The sequence below is a fragment of the Prinia subflava genome, chromosome 7, assembly GCF_021018805.1.
Source record: "Prinia subflava isolate CZ2003 ecotype Zambia chromosome 7, Cam_Psub_1.2, whole genome shotgun sequence".
In the NCBI taxonomy this organism is placed as follows: domain Eukaryota; kingdom Metazoa; phylum Chordata; class Aves; order Passeriformes; family Cisticolidae; genus Prinia; species Prinia subflava.
Window position 1 is genome coordinate 1,080,546 of NC_086253.1, and position 13,484 is coordinate 1,094,029.

Genomic DNA, 13,484 nt, shown 5'->3' on the forward strand with positions numbered 1-13,484 from the left:
GAGGCTCCCGCCTGGGATTCACCTGCGGCTTTTCAGTCAGGGTGAGGTGACTGAGGAAGCCTGGACAGGTGAAATGTCCGTCTCCAGCCCATTTCCAGAAACGTTTGGGAATCTTGGTGTGCTCACAGTGAATGCCCCGGTTCAGGCAGGGATTCTTCAGTCCCCACTCCCCTTTCCCAGCCCAGAGTGGATCAGCCAAGTTCATCCCTCCTTATCCGTTTTCCTGACATGGAATTGGGCCGTGCCAGGCCACGAGGAACTTCCAGGAGATCCATCCCGTTATTCCATCCCCTTATCCCATCCTGTTATCCCACCCCGTTATCCTATCCCATCCCATTGTCACCTCCCTGGCAGGACAGATCCTGCCCCTCCAAGCCCTTGATCTCGGGAGGAGATGCCTCCAGCTCCGAGATTCCTGAGGAATCCCAAAGAGCCATCCTGGAGCAGGTGCCTCCTGCATGGATCCGCACAGGTGGGATGGACCCCATGCCCCGGCAGCAGCGAGGTCCCGGGGTCACTTTTCCATCGGGATTCCTCAATGATGTCATCCCATTCCAGGTGACTCAGATGCCAGGAGAACTCCTCTGGACAGACACTGGAAGAATTTTCCAGGAGCTGCCGATGGATTTCGGAAAGCATTTGGAACCTCTGGTCACTCCATGACCCCGGGAAAATCTCCCAGGAATATCCTTCATGGGAAGAGGAGGGACAGTGTCCAGGGAGGATGTGTGACATCCCTGGGGACGTGTGACATCCCTGAGGACAGCAGCAGCCGGATCTGTCCCTCAGCATCCCTGCAAGGTCTGGAGGGATCTGAGAGGACTTCCAGTGTGTCCTTGGAAGGAAACCTTGGGAAGGGCAGGGAGGATGAGGGGACTTTCCCAAAATTATCCCCCTTAGCCAAAATGGGGCCTCCAAACAGGCAGTGCGAGCCGGGCATGTGGGAATTTGGGATGGGGGCTGAGCTTTGGGGCCAGAGCTTCTTTTATCCCTTTGAGACCACGGAACCACGGAATGTGCTGAGTGGGAAGAGACCCCGGGGACCGTCGAGTCCAGCTCCTGGCCCTGCCCAGGATCATTCCCAAGACTCCCATTCCACCCTCTGCCTGCCTGACAGGGCTCCTCCTCTTCAATCTCCCTCCCTGATGGCATCTCCTGGCACTCATTCGCTTTTCCTTGTCCCCCCCGGAGCTCTGCTCCCGTGGAGGAGCAGACAGAGGGGAAATCCCCCCGAATTCCCGTTTTCCCTCCGCCCGGGGCAGGTGCTGAGTGGGATCCCAGCGCTTTGCCCGGGTGTGTGGGCAGGGAATCCGGGGAAAAAGGAACAGTAGCTTCTTCTCTCCCCGGCGACGCCGACGCGGTGATCAGAGGAGCTGGCCGGAGTCCTAATGAAGATAAATGAGTATTCCCACTCCTCCAGCTCCTCCAGCTTTTATTGATGGGCTGCGGGGTGAAAGGCGAGGGCCGGAATGCTCATTCCAGCCGGCGTCAGGGGCTGGGGCGGAGGGGAAGGCGCAGGGAAAAGCGCCCGGTGCCGGGGAAGTTCCTGCGCCGCGAGCACGACAAGGCTTTCTCCATTCCTTCCCCATCCATCACCTCCCGGGATCCCTTTGTAAATGCAAATTGCACTTTGATAGGAATAATGCGCCGAGCCCCATTAGTGCCGGGCAATGGGGAGGGCGATTTTAACGCCATCCTTCTTCAGATCAGGCACCGGGGAGCTCCTCCGGGGCTGTGTATCAAAAACCCATCTGGGACCGGGCTCCTCCCGCCCCGGCCTGGGCAGGAGCTGGGGTGGGTTTTATTTGGGGGCTCAGGATTCCGGGATATTTTTTATTTGGGGGCTCAGGATTCCGGGATATTTTTTATTTTGGGGCTCAGGATTCCGGGGTATTTTTTATTTGGGGGCTCAGGATTCCGGGGTATTTTTTATTTGGGGGCTCAGGATTCCTGGATATTTTTTATTTGGGGACTTAGGATTCCGGGATATTTTTTATTTGGGGGCTCAGGATTCTGGGATATTTTTTATTTTGGGGCTCAGGGTTCTGGGATCTTTTTTATTTTGGGGGTTGGAATTCTGGGATATTTTTTATCTGGGGGCTCAGGATTCTTTCGGTTTGGGGGTTTGCGGGGCAGGCTGAGGGTTTGGCCCAGAGCTCACCCCCTTCGACCTGGTCCCAAGGACAAGGAGTGATGGGGTTAAACTGAAATTGGGGAGATTTCGATTGGATTTAGGGAGAGAGTCTTCCCTGTCAGGGCAGGGAGGGGCTGGGCTGGAATTCCCAGCTTTGCTGTGGCTGCCCCTGGATCCCTGGCAGTGCCCAAGGCCAGGTTGGATCCACCTGGGATGGAGGGAGGTGTCCCTACCATGGATGGGGTGGAATGCGATGATTCTTAAAGACTATTCCCACCCAAACCATTCCAGGATTCTGGAGCCCCTCTGGGAGAGCTGGGAATGTTCCCCTGGAGAAGGGAAAAATCCAGGGAATCTTCAGAGTCCCTGCAGGGGCTCCAGGAGAGCTGCAGAGGGACTGGGGACAAGGCCTGCAGGGACAGGACACAGGGAATGGCTCCCACTGGGAAAGGGGAGATTGGGCTGGGATGTTGTGCAGGAATTGCTGCCTGGGAGGGTGGGGAGGGGCTGGGCTGGAATTCCCAGCTTTGCTGTGGCTGCCCCTGGATCCCTGGCAGTGCCCAAGGCCAGGCTGGATCCACCTGGGATGGGGGAAGGTGTCCCTGCCGTGGCACTGATGTCATGGGTGTCCATGCCCATTCCATGATTCCCTGGCAAGGTTGTCCCAGACTGGAATGCCTGGATCCTGGGGTGGTGGGATAACCTGCCTCCTTCCCATTTTTCCATGTGGGGAAGGACCAGCAGGGATTTTAGGGGGCTGAGATCCCTCATCCCCTGGAGCTGCTCCGTCCCAGGCTCTCCCAGCAGCAGGAGCCCGGCTCCATCCCGGCCGTGACCATCTCCCGTGGGATGGAGCGTTGGGATAAGCAGGGCAGCCCATCCCACATCCCTGGGATGTTCCTGCACCACCAAAAGCATTTTCCTCATGTCCCAGCACGAGCTCTCCCTCCCAGGCTGAGCAGCAGCAGCTCCAGCGCTGAAATCGGTTAAAGCTGCTGTAAAATTCCAGAAAAAAGGAACATTTGAAGGCGCTGAGATCCCCCTCCACACTCACACTTTGGGAGGTCAGGAAAAAAAGGGCTTTGAAGTGTTTAAAAACAAATCCGGGGCCTCGTTCATCTTCATTAATGAGATTTTTAACCAGGCCCTTTTAATAACTTTTTGATGCCTCTGCCAAGGGAAAAAATAATAAAAAAACCCCATTTTCTGCTTAAAAGACCTTGAGTTTGGTCTCTCTGCTGATTAAAAGACCATTATGCTCCATGCCTTTTCCCACCTTAATCCCGAAATCCTTGCATTTTTTTTCCAGGTGCCATAACCAGGTGCTCGGAGCAGCTTTTCCATGGGCACCTCTGGGATTTGTGGCAGTGAGGTCAGGAAAGGAGGGGACTTCTGTCCTCTCTCCCAGGTTTTCCACGCAGGATTGAATCCCCTGGAGAAACCGATCCGGCTGGATCCCTCTCCCTACCTGTGTGGGCGTGAATTGTTCCCGGAGCTGGAGCAGATTTTCTCCAGGTAAAATCCGATCCAAAAAATCCGGGAAAAACCCGATTTCCAGAATTTGATTTTGGAAATGGAACCCGTCGGGGAGCGCCGACCCGCGGCTCCTTCCCAAAGGACGGCTCCAAAGGTGCGGCCCTCCGGCGCCTTCCCGCAGGATCTGGAATGTTCGGAGCCAGCCAGGAACGTCTGAGGGAGCCCCAGCGTGGCTCTTCTGAACTCCGGGGTGGGAACCACCGATTTTGGGGGTCCTTGACTCCCGAGATGAAGGATTTGGGAAGGGAGACGTCCTTTCATAAATCAAGCGTGGAGAACAAAGGGAGGGAGCATGGGAAGCACAGGGGGGACTTCCCTGTTCCTCCAGGAGCAGAAGGAGAGGGACAGGGACGGGGACGGCAGCGTCGTTAAAGCGAAATCCCGACTGGAACGACAAAAGGGAAAGAAATTAAAGCCAGACCCGTTCCCCTGGGCCGGAGGAAGGAGGATCCCGTTGGATTTGTTCCTCCTTTCTTGTTCCCTTCAAAGCCAGGAGATCAATTGCGGGCCTTAATGAGAACCGTCTCGTGCCAGAGGTGGACAATGGAGCGGGACAGGCACATCCCGGGGATTTTACGGCAGCTCGGAGCATTGGGATCCATCCCTGGCAGTGCCAGCCCTTCCCTGGCAGTGCCAGCCCTTCCTCTCCGGGCCTGGTGAGTATCCCGGCACCGGGGCCGAGCACGGAGCACTGGCAGCAATTCCCACCCTGATCCCAGGGGATGAGTGTCCGTGGGTCCTGCCTTGGCCCCACACCCCTGCTGGGATCTGGAATTTCAGGATCAGGAGCTGGGTTTAAATCCCCCAGCACGGGGCTGTTGTGCTTTGTGAGTATCCCGGTGCCGAGCCCGAGCTGGGAGCACCGGTGGCAATTCCCATCCCTGATCCTGGATCTGGGAAAGCATCTCGGCCCTCCTGGAGACCTCCAGGGAGACAGGGATGGCCTCATGGGGATGGGAATGGCCTCACGGGGATGGGAATGGCCTCACGGGGATGGGAATGGCCTCACAGGGATGGGGATGGCCTCACGAGGATGGGAATGGCCTCACGGGGATGGGAATGGCCTCACGGGGATGGGAATGGCCTCACGGGGATGGGAATGGCCTCACGGGGATGGGAATGGCCTTGGAAAGATGGAGATGGCCTCAGGAAGATGGGAATGGACTTGGGAAGACAGGGATGGCCTCATGGAGATGGGGATGCCCTCGGGGAGACAGGAATAGCGTCAGGGAGATGGGAATGGCCTCAGGGAGACAGGGATGCCCTCATGGAGATGGGAATGGCCTTGGGAAGGTTGGAATGGCCTCAGGGAGACAGGAATAGCCTCAAGGAGATGGGGATGGCCTCAAGGAGACAGGAATGACCTCATGGAGATGGGAATGGCTTTGGGAATGTTGGAATTGCCTCAGGGAGACAGGAATTTCCTCATGGAGATGGGGATGGTCTTGGGAAGATGGAAAAGGCCTCATGGAGACAGGAATGGCCTCAGGGACATGGGAAAGGCCTCACGGAAGCGGGCACTCAACTGATGCCAACATGGAGGCCCCATCTCCCACGCCGAGGCCGGAAGGACGCCACAGCCGGGATGAAATCCCTGCCCATCCTGGGAATCATCCCCATCTCCCGCTCCATGGGCAGCAGCAGGAGCCGGGAGAGCCCGGACACATCCCGGGCGGAGCGGGAGCCTCCCAAATCCGCTCGGAGCCGCCTCTTCCGAGGCCTCTGCGCCGGGCCCTGGGGATGAATCTTCTTTCAGAGCGAATTCTTTGCTCTGTCACCCGATCGGCCCCGATCCCTGGAGCGGGAGAGAGGGACAGCCGGGGGGCAGGGCTCTGCTAATTACCCCGGGCTCTTAATGAGTGCAAATGAGGAGCAGGTACCTCCTCACCCCCAAATGTTAACGGCTTCCTGCCCGGATCCCGGATCCCTGGAAATCTCTGGGAGAAGGATTCGTCCCGAGGTGTCCTTGTGGAATGTTTGAGGCTCATTTGGGGATTTATTTGGGTGAAGGGCGCTCAAAGGGGGCAAAACCTCCCGGGTATCCCACACCAGCACCCCACTCATCCCTCAAAATCCTGATTCCCCTTCCTGTCCTCAACCCGGGATATTCCATGCAGGAAAATGGTGTTTTTCTCCTAAAAATCACCTGATTTCCCTTCCTGTTCTCAATCCGGGATATTCCATGCAGGAAAATGGGGTTTTTCTCCTAAAAATCTCCTAGTTTCTCTTCCCATCTTCAATCCAGGATATTCCATGTAGGAAAATGAGTTTTGCCTCGTGGAAATCCTGAAAACGGCTCAAACTAAAAGTGAATTTATTTCCCTGATTTTTAACTGGGAGCATGGATGGATTTTGATTTTAAGGCAGTTTTCCTCAAAAGAAGGGAAGTTTCTGTGAGTTTCCCTTAAAGGAAAGGGAGTTTCTGTGAGTTTTTGTTAAAGGAATGGAAGTTCCTGTAATTTTTTTCCTTAAAAGAAGGGAAGTTCCTAAAAAGAAGGGAAGTTCCTGTGAGTTTTCCTAAAAACAAAGGAAGTTTCTCCAAGTTTTCCTTAAAGGAAAACTAAACTCTGTGAGAGGAATGGGAAACCCTCCCTGGAACTCGGTGATCCCAAGGGTGACCTGGCCAGCGTCACCCAGGAGTGACATCCCGATTTATCCCATGGATTTCCGTGGGGCCGTTGTGTTTCCTTGGAATCACGAGGCCCCAGCAGCAGCTGGAAAGAGGGTGAAGGATTTTGGGAAGCAATGGAGCCGTGGTGCTTTCAGCTTCGTTCCACGTCCTTAAGGGAAGTGGAAACCCCCCCCAAACTTCCCCAAACCAGGAAAAATTTGACCTGGAAAAGTCTCTTCTTCCTCTTCCTCAATCCCTTCCTCACTCACCAACTTCCCTCTCTTTTTTTTTCTGGGAATGGAGAAGAAAATCCCTTCTTGCTTCGAGAAAAAATCCCACTGATTCCACATGGAACAGGCTCCCATCCCTTCCCAATCCCGCTTTTCTGGGCCACCTCTTGTCCTCGGGGTGACATCTTTGCTCCAGGCCCTCATTCCAGAGGTTTTTCCCTGTTTTTAAAGCTCCTTTTGGCCTTTGGGATGGAGGTGCTGGAGGCTGAGGTGGGTGGGGGGTCCCTCACCCAGGATGGGGTCTGGGAAGGCCCAAAATTTTGCTGTTTGAGCCAAAAAAAAAAAAAAAAAAAAAAAAAAAAAAAAAAAAAAAAAGGAATTTTAAAAAGATCCCGAAAGGAAAAAGGGAATTTCGGGAGTCTCTGGAGGAAGAGGAGCCCCAGGCTGGTGTCCAAAGGCACCGAGCCCTTTGTTTTGGCAGCAGATCCCACCTGGAATTTCCTCTGGATGAGGCTGGCATTTGGGGCTTGGTTTGGTTCCTTTCCTTTCTCTCATCCCCCCTTTTCTCTGTTTTCCCAGGGGGCTCAGGAAGGAAAATTCAGGATTCAGGGATGAGACCAGAGCCATGGGTGGGCGAAATGGGGTTTCAGTGGAGTTTCAGTGGGGTTTCAGTGGGGCTTCAGTGGGGTTTCAGTGGGGTTTCAATGAGATTTCAGTGGGATTTCAGTGGGGTTTCTGTGGGGTTTTAGCGGGATTTCTGTGGGATTTCAGTGGGGTTTCAATGGGATTTCAGTAGGGTTTCAGTGGGGTTCCAGTGGGATTTCAGTGGGGTTTCAGTGGGGTTTCAGTGGGGTTTCAGTGGGGTTTCTGTGGGGTTTCTGTGGGGTTTCTGTGGGGTTCCAGTGGGATTTCAGTGGGGTTCCAGTGGGATTTCAGTGGGGTTTCAGTGGGATTTCAGTGGGATTTCAGTGGGATTTCAGTGGGGTTTCTGTGGGGTTTCTGTGGGGTTTTAGCAGGGTTTCAATGGGATTTCAGTGGGATTTCAGTGGGGTTTTAGCGGGGTTTTAGTGGGGTTTCAATGGGGTTTCTGTGGGGTTTCAGTGGGGTTTTAGCGGGGTTTCAGTGGGGTTTCAGTGGGGTTTCAATGGGGTTTCAGTGGGGTTTCAGTGGGGTTTTAGCGGGGTTTTTGCAGGATTCCAGCGGGGTTTTTCCGCGGTGCCCGCAGCGGGCCCCGGGCGCGTCCGTGCTCCTCGGGAAGCGGCGGATGCACAAAAAGGGGGAATATCAAAATGATCTCGTTTCTGTCTCTCCTCGGTCTCCTACGGAACAAAGGACAGATGGGAACAAGAAAGGAAGGAAAAAAGCATCACCTGTTCCCATCCAGTCCTGGAGCGATCCGGTCATTATCTCGGAGCTTCACGTTTCCAAAGGGGCTTCATTTTCCTTTGAAACACTGGCATTTTGTTAAAAAAAAAAGCACAAAACAAAACAAAACAAAACAGGGAAAACCCCTGAATTTAAACATCCCAACCTCCCCAATCCAAAGGGATTTTTCCCCACAGCCCCGAGTTTAACACCTGGGAAAAGAAAGTGGGAAGGAAATCCAAGGAAAAGAGAAAGAAAGGGCCCCCCCAAGGGCGGCTTTTCCCGATCTGCGTCCGACAAAAGCCTTTGGTTTTCTGTCATTCTTTTCATTTCCTTGCTGGCTCCCCCAATTGTCAAAGCCCTCAAGAAAATGCACTTTAGCTCTTTGTCCCCAAATGTAATTTGATAAACTCCAGGCAGAAACATTTGCGTTTCGAAGGCTTTTCAGAAAAAAAAAAAAAAGGAAAAAAGGGGAAAAAAAAGGGGGAAAAATGGAAAAAAAAGGTGGGGGGAGAAGGGGGAAAAAAATTTAAAAATGAGAGGGAAAAGGGGGAAAATTAAAGGGGGAAAAGGGGAAAAATAAGAGGGGAAAAGGGGAAAATAAAAGAGAAAAAAAGGGAAAAAAGAGAGGGAAAAATGAGAGAAAAGAGGGGGAAAAAAGAAAAATGAGGGGGGAAAGGAGAAAAAAGAATGGGAAAAAGATCAAATAATGAAGGAAAAGTTGATAAAGGATAAAAAGAAGAAGAAGGGGAAGAAGGGAGAGATGAGGGGAATGCAAGAAAAAAGGTGATGGAGAAAAAGATGATGATGGAGAAAAAGAAGAATAAAAAAGGGAGAAAATGAAGGGGAAAGGGATGGGAAATGAGGAAAAAAGAAAAATAGATAAAGGAGAAAAAAAAGAAGGAAAAGAAGGGACAAAATGAGGAGGGAAAGAAGGGGAAAATAATTAAAAAAAAAAAAAAGAGGGGGGGGAAAAGAAGGAAAAGAAGAGGGGGAAAAAAATAGGAAAAGGAGGGAAAACCCCCAGGAGGAATAAAAATGGGGGAGCCCCTATTGAAGAATCTCTCGGAGCCTTTGGAATTTCAAAAGGGATTTTAGGAGCGGGGTGACGGAGCCAAGGCCGGAGGCTCCGGGGTGGGGTGGGTGGGGGGAGAAGCCTGACATTGTCATCATCCCGAAATCCTTGGGAATCCTTGGGAATCCTCATTTTCCAGCGGCACTTTCCCCGCTGTGGGCGGGGACCACGGCGGCTCCCACGCTATAAAATGCTCCGGGTTTTCCCGGGAGTGGGGAGCGGCCGCCGGGGCCAACTGGGACCTGGAGGTTGGGGTGAGTGGAGAAAAGAATCCGGATTTTCTTCCCGGGGTTTTTTCCAGGTGGGGTTCGGGGTCAGGGAGGCCGCCGCGTCCAACCGCTGCCAAAAGCGCGGAATATCCGTGGAATATCCGTGGAATATCCGCGGCCCTTCCCACGGGATTCCTGCTGCCCAAGGGGCTGGCGGTGCTTTGCTAATCCAGAGGGTGGGAAAAGCGGCGATGACAATTCCCAAATTTCAGCGCAGGGATGGAAAGGCGCCCGGTTTGAAAAAATATTTCAGGCAGCAAAGCCCCAAAGCAGGGATGAGGGCCCATTCCCAGCTGCGGGCGGAATTCTGCTTCCAGAATTCTGCCAGCAGAGTTTTGGGGGGGAAAAGAGCAAAACTGAGGAAGGAGCAGGAATTAACTGGGAAATTTGAGGGCGGGTAAAGGAAAGAAATTGAGATTTGGCTGCAAAAAATTCCAGTCGGGGGCTTGGGAGCAAAAAAAATTCTAGCTGGAAGTTTGGCTGCAAAAAAAATATTCAGGTTGAAAGTCTGGATGCAGAAATTCCAGTTGAGGGTTTGGATGAAAAAAAAAAAATCCAGTTGGAGATTTAGGAGCAAAAATTCAATAAAATTGGAGGATGAGTTGAAAATGAAATATTTTTGGGTATAAATCCCTGGAATTGTGGAAGTTGTCCCTGCCCAGGGTTGGGATGGGATATTTAAGGTCACTTCCAGTGTGGGATTCCCCAATTTTCGTATCGGGATTGGGGTGGGTTTTCCCCGCTCCTCATTATCAGCCTGGAAGGGGCAGTGGTTCAGTTCCAAAGGGGCTGGAGCTGGGATTCCTCTGGAATGTAAAATTCCATGGATTCTGCCCTCCTGAGCCTCGCCTACGCAGGTGGATGAGAGCGGGAAAGCAGCTCGTGGTGCATCCCGATTATTAAATCAGCTCTAAAAACATTAATTAATATTGATTAATGGAAATGAAACCCCACAATCAAACCGAAAAAACAGGATCAACATTCCTAATGGATCATTTTCAGGAAATCCCGGCTGGAAAATTAAAGATATTTGGATGAATCGGGGGATTTTTTAAATTAATTTTTTTAATTACATGTGGGATGAGGTGAAAAAAAAATCATAGGGTGAGAGATGAAAATTGAAAATTCCACCTCTGCCTTCCAAGTTCTTCCCAATTTCCCCTTTGGGAATGTTTTGCCTGGATAAGGAAAGGGGGAATTGGGATGTGGGGGGAAATAAAAAAGGGAAGGGAATGCGAGGAAGCCTGGGGGAAGGAGAAAAGTGAATGGTGATTTTAGGAGGGATTTTGGGAAAGGGGGAAAAAATGGAATTAAAAAGGAATATTACCTGGATGCGCCTCTGGAATTTTCTCAGGGAATCCAATCGTGCGGCCGAGGGGGTGCAGCCGCCTGTGCCAGGGAGCGGAAAACAGGGAAAGGAAATTCCCACTGGGAGGTTTTGCGTGCAGGGAGAGACTCCAGCACCTCTTTGGGGATGGCCTGGGAGGGCAGAGCTTCCCCAGGTTCCCCGGGAATGAGGATATCCCGGGAATGCTGCTCCGGGCGCAGCCGCCGGACTCTCTGCTGCTCTCTCCAGCTGGAATTGAACAGCACGGGAATTTCCAGGAGCTGCAGGGAGAGCATTGCCCACTCCTGGCATGGGAAATCCCGGGAAATTTGGGGGAAAAAAGGGAATTTGGGTGCTCTATGTCCCAGGCAGAGGGAGAGCCTGGAGGGAGCTTTTCCTACTGCAAGGTTGTTCCCTCCTGGCACCGAAATTCCCAGTTTTTCCCAAGGCAGGAATTGAGGATCTTGCTTGTGTTGCAAAATTGGACTCCAAGATCCAAGCCCGTGGGAAAAGCGGGATTGAGCCCTGGGATTTGGGGGTGCCTGAGCCCCAAAGCCGCTGCAGCCTCCGGGGGGGATGAGATCCCGGCATTCCCATTCCCGCTGGGAAATCCGGCGCTGCCGTCGCCCCTCTCCCCTCCGGAATTGTCGCTCCCCTGGTGCTTTCTCCACCCCATTCGCGATTTCACGGCCCCTTGGCTTTGTTTAAAATTCCCCAGGCTCCATGAAAAGTTGGGAATGCCACGGTTGCATCCCACAGACCCGGCTTGAGCTCCAGGTCTGACCTTGGAAAAACCTGGATTTGCCTCCGGAGGGTGGGAATCTGCTCCAAGAGGAGCCCTTTAAACCCCACAAATATATATATATATATATATATATTTATATATTTAGGCTTTCCCACCTCCTCCTTGTATTTCCAGCAGTGGGAAAAATAATACTAAACATTCCCATGAAATTCTTATGGAATTCCATGCCGGCGGCTCATCCCTGCCCCTATCCCTGCTCCTCGGAGGGGCTTTTCCACACACTTGGAAAAAAGTGGGAGATTTCAGGGCGGGAATCCCACTGCTTTTGGGGAGGCCTGAAGCATCCCAGGCATGGATTTTTCCATGGAAAAGGCAGGAGGAGGGAAGGCCTCCTTTGCTGGGAATTCCAGGGGGTGTTTTCCGCGGCAGGCTCTGGGGTCAGGGATCATTTGGGAAGGAGTTTAGGGAAGGAATTTTGGGAAGGTGCTGCGGGAAGGTGTGAGGTGCTTGGAGCAGGATTTTTGGGAAGATGCTCTGGGAAGGGGCCTCAGGAAGCTCTGGGAAAGGCATTTTGGGAAGGTTTTTGGGGAAGGCATTTTAGGAAGGTGTGAGGTGCCGGGAGCAGGTGTTTCAGGAACTTCCTTTGGGAAAATTTTGGGAAAGATGCTTTGGGAATGTTTTTTTTGGGAAAATGCTTTGGGATGGATTTTTGGGAAGGTGCACCGGGAGCATGCGAGGTGCTTTGGGAAGATCCTTCTGGGATTCACTTTGGGCAAGAATTTCAGGAAGATATTTTGGGAAGGGGCTTCAGGAAGACGCTTTGGGAAGGTGTTTTGGGAAGATTTTTTGGGAAGATTTTTTTGGGGGGAAGGTTTTTCAGAAAGGCCTTTTGAAAAGGGTTTTTGGGAAGTTTTTTGGGGAAGGCTTTTCGGGAAGGTTCTTTGGGCAGGTTTTTCAAAAAAGGCTTTTTAGGAAGGTTTTTGGGGAAGGTATTTTGGAAAGGTTTCTCAGGAAGGTTCTTTGGGATGGGGAGATTTGGGATGAGGAGATTTGGGATAGGGAGATTCAGGAAGATGCTTTGGGAAGGTATTTTGGGAAGGTGTTTCTAGAAAGGTTTTTGGGGAAGGTATTTTCGGGAAGCTTCTTTGGGATGGGGAGATCTGGGTGAGAGATCCAGGAAGATCCTTTGGGAATGGTTTTGGGGGAATGTTTTTCAGGAAAGTTTTTCAGGAAGGATTTTTTGGGCAGGGGTTTGGGGGAAGGTTTTTCAGGAAGGTTTTTGGGGAAGTTTTTTGGGATGGGGAGATCTGGGTGAGAGATCCAGGAAGATCCTTTGGGAATGGGTTTAGGGGAAGGTTTTTCAGGAAGTTTTTTTTGGGAAAGGTTTTCCAGGAAGGATTTTTGGGGGAGTTTTTTGGGATGGGGAGATTTGGGTGAGAGATTCAGGAAGACGCTTTGGGGGAAGATTTTTGAGGAAGGTTTTTTTGGGAGGGGGTTTGGGGGAAGGTTTTTCAGGAAGGTTTTTTTGAGGAAGGTTTTTCAGGAAGGATTTTTGGGGGAGTTTTTTGGGATGGGGAGATCTGGGTGAGAGATCCAGGAAGATCCTTTGGGCAGGGGTTTGGGGGAAGGTGTTTCGGGAAGATGCTCTGGAGAAGCGGCTGGGGCCGAGCCCAGGGGGCGGGACGGGGAGGGGACAGGGAGGGGACAGTGCCACCTCCACCTGCCGCCTCCTGCAGTTCCCGCGGCCGCCACCGGGTGGGGCGGTCGGGCCGGGAGTGAGCGCGGCGGGGCGGGGGCGGCGCGGGGCCCGCCCGGCTCGGGGGGCTCCGGCCCGGGATGCGCCAGCCCGGGAAGGAATCCCCGCTCCAAAGGGGGATCCCACCCCGGGGGGCACCAGGAGGAACCCTCGGGCGGGATGAGCCGCGGTGGAGACGGGAATCCCAGCGGGATGAGATTGGGGGGGGGTCTCCGGACAGGGATAAACCGGGAATAGGGGAGGGGTGGCGGGGCTGGGGATCCAAGGATGCGGGAATCGGGATCGCTGCTGCCGCTCCGGGATGTCCCGGGGGGATCCCGCCCCCGGGAAGGGGGTCCAGGCCGGCTCCCCTCGGGGTGACCCCAAAAATGGGGAGAGGGGACACCCGCGCCCCGCGTCCCTGCGCTCCCACCGGGAACAGAGCGGACCCCGCCGG